Source organism: Pyxicephalus adspersus, chromosome 8 (genome assembly GCF_032062135.1).
Source record: "Pyxicephalus adspersus chromosome 8, UCB_Pads_2.0, whole genome shotgun sequence".
Lineage (NCBI taxonomy): Eukaryota > Metazoa > Chordata > Amphibia > Anura > Pyxicephalidae > Pyxicephalus > Pyxicephalus adspersus.
The window spans coordinates 1,585,184-1,593,475 of NC_092865.1; the positions used below are offsets into that span (position 1 = coordinate 1,585,184).

At 45.7% G+C, this 8,292-nt stretch overlaps 2 protein-coding genes across 2 annotated transcripts in view; one reads left to right on the plus strand and one right to left on the minus strand.

Annotated features, from left to right (window-relative positions):
- The window catches only part of PRDX1 (peroxiredoxin 1), a 10,906-nt gene extending 10,037 nt beyond the window's left edge, over positions 1-869 (minus strand). The window contains exon 1 of the mRNA XM_072419304.1: positions 748-869. The gene's annotated coding sequence lies outside the window, so the exon portion shown is untranslated. The remainder of the gene's footprint in view (positions 1-747) is intronic.
- A 7,197-nt stretch (positions 870-8,066) lies between these two features.
- Positions 8,067-8,292, plus strand: part of AKR1A1 (aldo-keto reductase family 1 member A1) — a gene marked incomplete at its 3' end in the record, with an annotated part of 17,148 nt that continues 16,922 nt past the window's right edge. The window contains 1 exon segment of the mRNA XM_072419302.1: positions 8,067-8,174.

Consider the following 8,292-nt stretch of genomic DNA (forward strand, 5'->3'; position numbering starts at 1 on the left):
GAGGACCCGGCTGATGAAACTAAATATTTATCCTCTGCACCGATTGGCTGCTGAAGTGTGATGCGCTTGGACCAATTACATGTGATTTATAGTCTGCAGGCTACAAGTGATGGGATCATGTGATAGGAGCATGCAGTGCTGACGCCTGTACAGGAGATCTGTTGGGTCATTATTCCTAATACAGAATGAAGAAGCTGCAGCATTGGGCTCCTAGGACTGACAAACCCACCAATCACAGTGCGGATCCCGGGGATTACACATGTACTGGATTATGGGGTACAAAGGGGACAGAGGTGAGGCCTGGACACCCCCAGGGGTATCAGATATTACCTATGGAGTTATTGATCATCTCCAATAGTACAGGGTGGAGGAGGGGGGAGATTTAAACAACCCCAATACATAGCCAGTCCTGCCCCAATCTAGGGTATAAGGGCAGAATGAAGGAGGGAGGGGCAGCATAGGGGTACACAGAGAGGTGAAAGTCAATTTCTCTAAAACCATCCCAGGATAACAATCAGAACTACAACCCCCAGCATTGCCCCAGAACCTCCAAAACACCAAAAAACTTTTGCACCCAAACCTTAAAAAAATCCCAGGAAATTATGGGACCACTACACCCCTCCCGCCGAGCCGCTGGGAGTTGTAGTCCAGCAGCCACATGGAGCCTGTCTGACACTTCCTGTGCGGGGTACATTATATAACATTCCCACCCCCATTACTACACTGGTCCGGTGCTGCCATACTCACAGCTCGGTGATCCCGGGGAAGGTCGGGCAGTGCAGGAGAGACAGCTTTATATCCACCGAGCGCCACCAATCAGAGCAGCCTGCCAGACAGAGCCCCGCCTACTCCCCGCCCCTAAATCTGCAGAGCATCTCTCCCTGTGTCATACTGCCCCTCCCCAAATGTCACCTTATACCCCCTCCCCCCTCTATCCCTGCACCCCTTTTTATCTCCTAATACCCCTCCCCCCTCTCTGTACTCCACCCATGTCCCCCTCCTATCTCCCTGTACTCCCCCCATGTCCCCCTCCTATCTGGCTGTACTCCCCCCATGTCCCCCTCCTATCTCCCTGTACACCCCCCATGCCCCCCACCTATCTGGCTGCAGCTCATCTTCCATTATTTATGATGATATCACTCACTGATGGGGTAGCGCAGTACACATGGTTGGGGGGCTCAGAGACTCTGCACAGGGACAGCGCTGGTCCTTATTAATATTAATCCTTATTATTGCTGTTAGGGATTCCAGACCCCCCCCCCCCCCCAAACTTCTTATCAGGATCAGCCAGGCAATCCACATCTTCAGCCCCCATAGGAGGTCTCCTTTATTGACCCTCCATTGATCACTGGCTCTGGAATTTGTCCATTCACTTCACATTCACCAGCTGTCAATGTGCTGCCATTTATACACTGATGGGTGAATCTAATACTAAAGCAGAAAACTGGCAGCCAATGTTGGACTTATCAGTACAGAGTGGTGAATGTTTGCTGGGGTGAATATAACATTGTTTCTTTACAAATGTAGTGAAAGAAAAATATAAAATCAGCCACCTGCAAATCTCTTCTGTGAATGTTCCATATAATCCAGGCCAATGATTCACAGGTGAATATAATAACATAAGGCCAGGTGACACGTTTTAATTGGCCGAGCGGCACCAAGTGATTTCTATGGGGAAGCAGCACTGGGGGGTGCCGCAGGCAGCATGTGACCCTGGCCCCTGTACACACAGATCCTATAGGGGGCGCCATCATACGCTGTACCCCCACCTGTGACAGGTCCACTTTAGCTAGCTGGTTGTCATTTATCTTCAGATAGGGGAATATTTCATCACATAAGGGTGGAGTCATCATTCACCGGAATCGAACTGGAAATCCGCCAAGAATTATCTCATATTCACTCTCTGGAGTCAGGTAAACTTAAAGAGGACCTGTCCAGGTATATATGACCCCTCACTGAGATCACATGACTCCCCTTGTCAATGCCTTCATTCCAGAAGGACAGAGCCATCTTTATTCAGGTGTCATGCGGGGTCACCACCTACTTCCTGGTGACACAATTATGTAAATCCCAGTGACTGTGCAGTTTTCGTTCCCAATTCCTGACACAGATCAGCCCCAGCCTTTCACCTTGTGATTGCTACAAAGTTACGATAAGGGGAGAAGAGACTGAGGAAATGCCTGCTCCTGACTGCAGCACACTGATGACATGATGTTGGTGTATTTTGTGACTTGTCAGGAATGGAATCAGGCTTGTACAGTTACTGACATGTCCTCTTTAGCTGAGTGGTGCAGCCAATCAGAAAGCATTTTTCATGGTTCTGTCTGCAGATGATTGGCTGTGGTCACATGACCCTCTCAGCAGAACTTTTTGTATATATTTGCCGCCCCCCCCAATTTCCTGTTGGGTGCACAATGGCTGCACAGCCAGGATGACTCTGCATATTTCCCGCCACAAATCTCAGCTTCCTGCAGACGTGCGGCGGGCGGGTTGCTCCATGCAAAACTTTTTTCCACATTTGATTTGATGAGTCAGAACTTGTTGCTGCTTCCCGGTCTGAGGAGGAAAAACCGGTTCTTTATGTCCCTGTGTGTGTCATTGTAATTCTGGAAGGTTCATGGCGGAAATCTCGAGAAAACAGCAAAAAGAGAAATCATAGAACTTCGAAAATCAGAAAAGAGGGGGGATGAGGGAGCACTTCCTGCATTGGGGTGACAACACTCTTGATTTTGGGATGAAATCACATAGCGTTGTCACCCTGTACTCATGGACTTTGCGGTGGTGACACATTCAAACCCAACTCTAAATAACATTTTTTACATCAATATTTTTTGTTTTTATGAAATAATCGATATATATAATTTATATAAATGAAACCGAGCACTGCAAGCACCACCGGCAGGGTTATGAAAGTATCATATACATCATTTTAGGGTTGTGCCCAGAGTTTTGCTTTTAACTCATAAAACTCCAGAATATTGTTATGCCTTAATTAGAATAAATTCGGGTGATCTGCATGTGAATTTTTGCTACTCTCTGACCACTGCACATATTCACCCAATCCAAATGTGTGTAAAATGCCTGGCACCCCCGCCTCAGGCTGTGGTATCTCCCACTGTCTCCTATGCCCTCTATTGATGTATTGGAAGGTGGGAGGAACCACAGCACAGAGAGGGGGGTGCAGGTGTTCAACATACCTGGAGGTGTGCAAAGGGGCAGAAAAATGGAAATTTATGGGCTGCCAAGCAAGTAGGGGGGCAAAAACATAAACTACTGCCCCCGGCCCTGGCATAAAATCCACAAATCATAGAAGCCGAGCATTCCTGTATACATGGCACACAGATGTGGCCTGAGGACAGGCAGATCATTTCCGTGCCTACAATGCCCCTCTGTGCTCAATGCAACAACCTGACAGGCAGGTGATACAGACAAACTACAAACTGCTACTTACATAGATTGAAGGTGTTCTGGAAACAAAGAGGTCTTGGTTTCACACAAGATTCACCCAACTTTTACCTAAAAAATCAGGTATTAAAAGTGTGATTTCACTTTAATTGTCATAACACCCCAGAATATTGTTATGTCACAAATATGAGCACAGTCTCTGGCAGTCTGTGTGTGAAATTCCTTGCCACTCCCTGGCTGCTGGAGATCTTCCTAATTTAAAGAAGAGTAAAATGGCACCCCCGTCTCGGGCTGTGGTATCTCCCACCATCTCCTATGTCCCATACTGATGTATTAGCCAGTGGGAGGAACCACAGCACACAGAGGGGGGTGCAGCTGTTCAACATACCTGGAGGTGTCACATAGGGGCAGCAAAGTTAAGACTTATGGGCTGCCATTCAGATAAGAGGGCAAAAACCTAAACTACTGCCCCTCAACCCCACAGGCATAATCCACAAATCATATGAGCCAACATTCCTGTATACATGGCACACAGATCATGTTGGCACCTCCAGTGCCCATCTGTGTCTAGGTGATACAGACTACAAACTGCTATTCACTCACATATCAAGAATATATCCATAAATGCTGTCATACACAATTTAGGATTCACTCAACTTTCACCACAAAAAAAAACAAAATAATTTTTACCTTGGATTTATTTAGAAATGTGTCCTAATTGAATCCAAAGTCAAAAATTGTTATTGTGTGAATCTTGGGTGAAAACATTCATATAACATTCAATAGACCCCAGAGAGATTTACAAGGAGCCCCCTGGACCTGGGCAAAAAGAGAGCCAAACCCAGAGGATATCAATCCAGCCACATTCACCGTACCGGATTGATCGCACAGCTTCATAGCAGCTCACAGCCCTCCGCAGGGTGATGCGCTACAGCTGATGTCTCCACCACAAACACGTGTCATCTCTGCGGGGAGACTAATTACTGATAATATCCTCATTATAATGAAATGATATTGCAACCACTGAAACCGTTGTAGGAAAAGATCCGCTGCCTAAATGCTCAGGTTACAGATTCGCAGGACATGCGTGTGTGATGTGAGAAAAACCGCATGGAATCTGCAATCACGAGGCGCAATGACCCCAATTCACTAAAGGAGGTGAACATTTCTACTTTCAAGGTGAATGTTCATATATGTTAGTGAATGAAATGAAACAAAATAAAAAACTGCTTAGTAATACCCATAAAATCATAAAATAATAATAAAAAAAATCATTATGTTTTCTGGCACATGATTGGTTCATGTCGGCTCAGCTTCAGTTCATTGATCTCTTCTCTGAAATCTGATAGGAGATTCACATTCACCCACCGAGCCACATTGATCCTTGATTAACCAAAATCTGAATTTCCTGTTATTTATTTGTAATCCAGCTCTCAATAACATTCACCATGTTTATATTATTGCAGACAATGTTACATTCACCATGCTAATAACACAGTCAATGTTACATTCACTGTGTCTATATTACAGCCAATGTTACATTCACTGTGCCTATAATACAGCCAATGTTACATTCACTGTGACAATCGTTCGTAGATATCGTGCAGGATCGTTCGTCGTTCGTTTTCCAACGATAATAATTGGAAGTGTGTACGTAGCTTTACTGTCCCAGTGACACCCTTACACATGGGGTCTTTATTGGGGCTTCTCACTCAGAATTCCTCCAGGGGGCGCTGCAGGTTCCTTGGGCAATGAGCAGTTTGTGCCCCTCAGGTCAGTTTAGGTGACACCAATCATCTTTTTGGCTATCTGTAAGGGTGACATTCTTCCCACTGGCCAGCATCGTAAGAGGAATTCTTCCCACTGACCACCACACTATTTTACTGTGATCTGTGGATATAATAATTATGGAAGGGGGGCCCCGAAGACCTGAAAGTTATTTCCAGGGTTCCTCCATGGTAAAAAGTTCTAGAAAAGCTGCTGCAGACCAAAATGGTTCCACATAGCACCAGGCCTGACAAGTGGGGAGCCAGACCCCCCCCCCCCCCAGATGGGATAAAATGATACATTGTAACACAAAGTATTCAAGTGAGGACACGCCCCCTGTCACTCACCTTAAATGTGATTGGTTGGTTACAGCTACATGTGCTTTTATAATAGTCACAATAACATCTGAAATGATATGTTGGAAATATTTATTACAGTAAAACATTTTTAATACTTAAAAGAAACTTTTTTTAAATTAAGGTCCATACATCAGACCACAATGAGGGACAACTGAGGAGGAAAGAGTGAGAGGAATTTGGTTCCTATAGAGCAGGGGTGTCAAACAAATACACATAGGGCCAAAATTAAACTCAGACAAAGTCGCTGGCCAACCTTGAAATTTATTGAAGAAAATTGAGGCAGGCTAAATCTTATGAATGGCCCACCGCAGGATCTCCCTCTTCATTGAAATAGCACCGCTACTACAATTCCAGGCATTACTTGCATCTATAAAACAGTCCAATGCGGGGCCACGCATAGGCAGAGAGTCCGCTGGTCTATAGACACGAGTCATGCCGGGCATTGTAGTAGCAGCACTATTTCAATGCAGCAGTGGGCCAGCTGCAGTTCATATTTAGGATTCCTTTGGGGGCCAAAAAAAAGGATGTTGTGGGCCAGAGTTTGACACCCCTGCTATAGGGGGCATTGCCTTTAAATTGGGACAATTTGGAGCTGTGAGAGGTGCAGGACATTGCTATGGCTTATAAATAAATCAGAAATGTTGGGATTTATAAAAGAAGTCTCGGTCACCCCAGTAGGGCTCCAGAGAGGTCAGGTGTCACAGCAGAGGTGCAGTCTATGATACTCATACTAATTAAAACTTTATCTGTAGGGATCATTGTGCTACCTGTAGGCCTAATATTGAAGTGATGTGGTGTACATCGCCCTCTAAAGGTCAGACATTAAAGTACACCTGTCACGAGATGTCTTGGGGCTCCCCCTGCTGGCCAATACTTGAAACAGTTGTCAACTAGCATGAAGCAAATGAAAGACATCATTGTGAATTGGGCCTGAGGTTTATAAGTGAATAATGTGTTCAATGTTCGGGATTAATGTCTGATAACCCCAGGGCCAAAATCCCAAAAATGTTTTATGGAATTTGGGATACAATCCAGGTCTATTTTCCAACAGGTGTTTTTAAAAAACTAGTATATAATCTCATATATTGGATATTTCACTATATAGCTATATAACTAGAAAGCATTTATTTTTTTGCTACTTGGCACAGGTGAGTTAATGTATGATGGTCATAAAAGGGTTAATCCAGGTCACTGCCAGACTGGGCACAGAGGGGTAAATTTGTGTTACTGTCAGACAACATCTATGGCATGTGGAGCTGCACACTTTGCAATGCATGACCAACAGACTGCTTGACATACAAATCCAAAAGCATGCAAAGAATGGGTCCCTAGGGAAGTATAAAGTGGGGTCCCACAGCATTCTAGATCCCTACACCCCAGCCCTTCTGTCAAGTGGGGTCCTGTAGAAAGTGGGGGACACTGGCCCAGTTTGCTCCACTCTAAAACTGGTTCCATCAAAAAGTAATCATTTTGTGTCAGAATCATGATTAGGCCAATGTTTGGGCTCCTGATCTGATGGATCTGATCTAAAAACTTTGTTGACTTTGTTGTTTGTAGCCAAGTATTCATCACATAAAGAAGTGAGACACTGATTACTTTTTGAATTCTGGTGATTTATTTGCATATTACTGTCAAGCTGGGCACAGAGGGTTCTCTGGCTCAATGTGGCTCATTCTCTGCTGCAGGCACAGAAGCAATAATCCAACTCACTGCCATGCTGGGCACAGAGGGGTTATTCCAGCTCACTGCCATGCTGGGCACAGAGGGGGTTAATCCAGCTAAATGCCATGCTGGGCACAGAGGGGATTAATCCAGCTAAATGCCATGTTGGGCACAGAGGGGGTTAATTCAGCTAAATGCCATGCTGGGCACAGAGGGGATTAATTCATCTAAATGCCATGCTGGGCGCAGAGGGGATTAATCCAGCTAAATGCCATGTTGGGCACAGAGGGGGTTAATTCAGCTAAATGCCATGCAGGGCATAGAGGGGTTATTCCAGCTCACTGCTATGCTGGGCACAGAGGGAATTAATCCAGTTAAATGCCATGCAGGGCACAGAGGGGTTATTTCAGCTCACTGCCATGCTGGGCACAGAGGGGGTTAACCCAGCTAAATGCCATGCTGGGCACAGAGGGGAAATCCAGTTCACTGTCAGGCTGGGCGCAAGGTAGTTAATCCAGCTAAATGCCATGCCGGGCACAGAGAGGTTATCCAGCTCACTGTCAGATTTAGCACAGAGGGGGTTAATCCAGCTAAATGCCATGCTGGGCACAGAGGGGGTTAATCCAGCTAAATGCCATGCCGGGCACAGAGGGGGTTAATCCAGCTAAATGCCATGCTGGGCACAGAGGGGTTAATCCAGCAAAATACCATGCTGGGCACAGAGGGGTTAATCCAGCTCACTGCCAAGCTGGCCACAGAGGGGGTTAATCCAGCTAAATGCCATGCTGGGCACAGAGGGGTTAATCCAGTTTCCTTCCAGCATAGCTGAGTCTGCTGGTTACAAAGTTACTTCTGGGTTAATATTGTGCAGAACTGGCTGCTCCCTCCCATCTCCATCCCTACTCCTCATCCCCTCCCTGCTGCAATGTGTGGCCAAATCTCACCCAGAGAGCCTGACACAGGAGAGTGCTGCAGGGAGAGGTGAGTGTGCATTGCATTATGTGTACAGCTATTTATCTGTATATGAAGCTCCTGGGGTATCTGTGTATATGTACAGTATATGAAGCCCCTGGGGTATCTGTGTATATGTACAGTATAT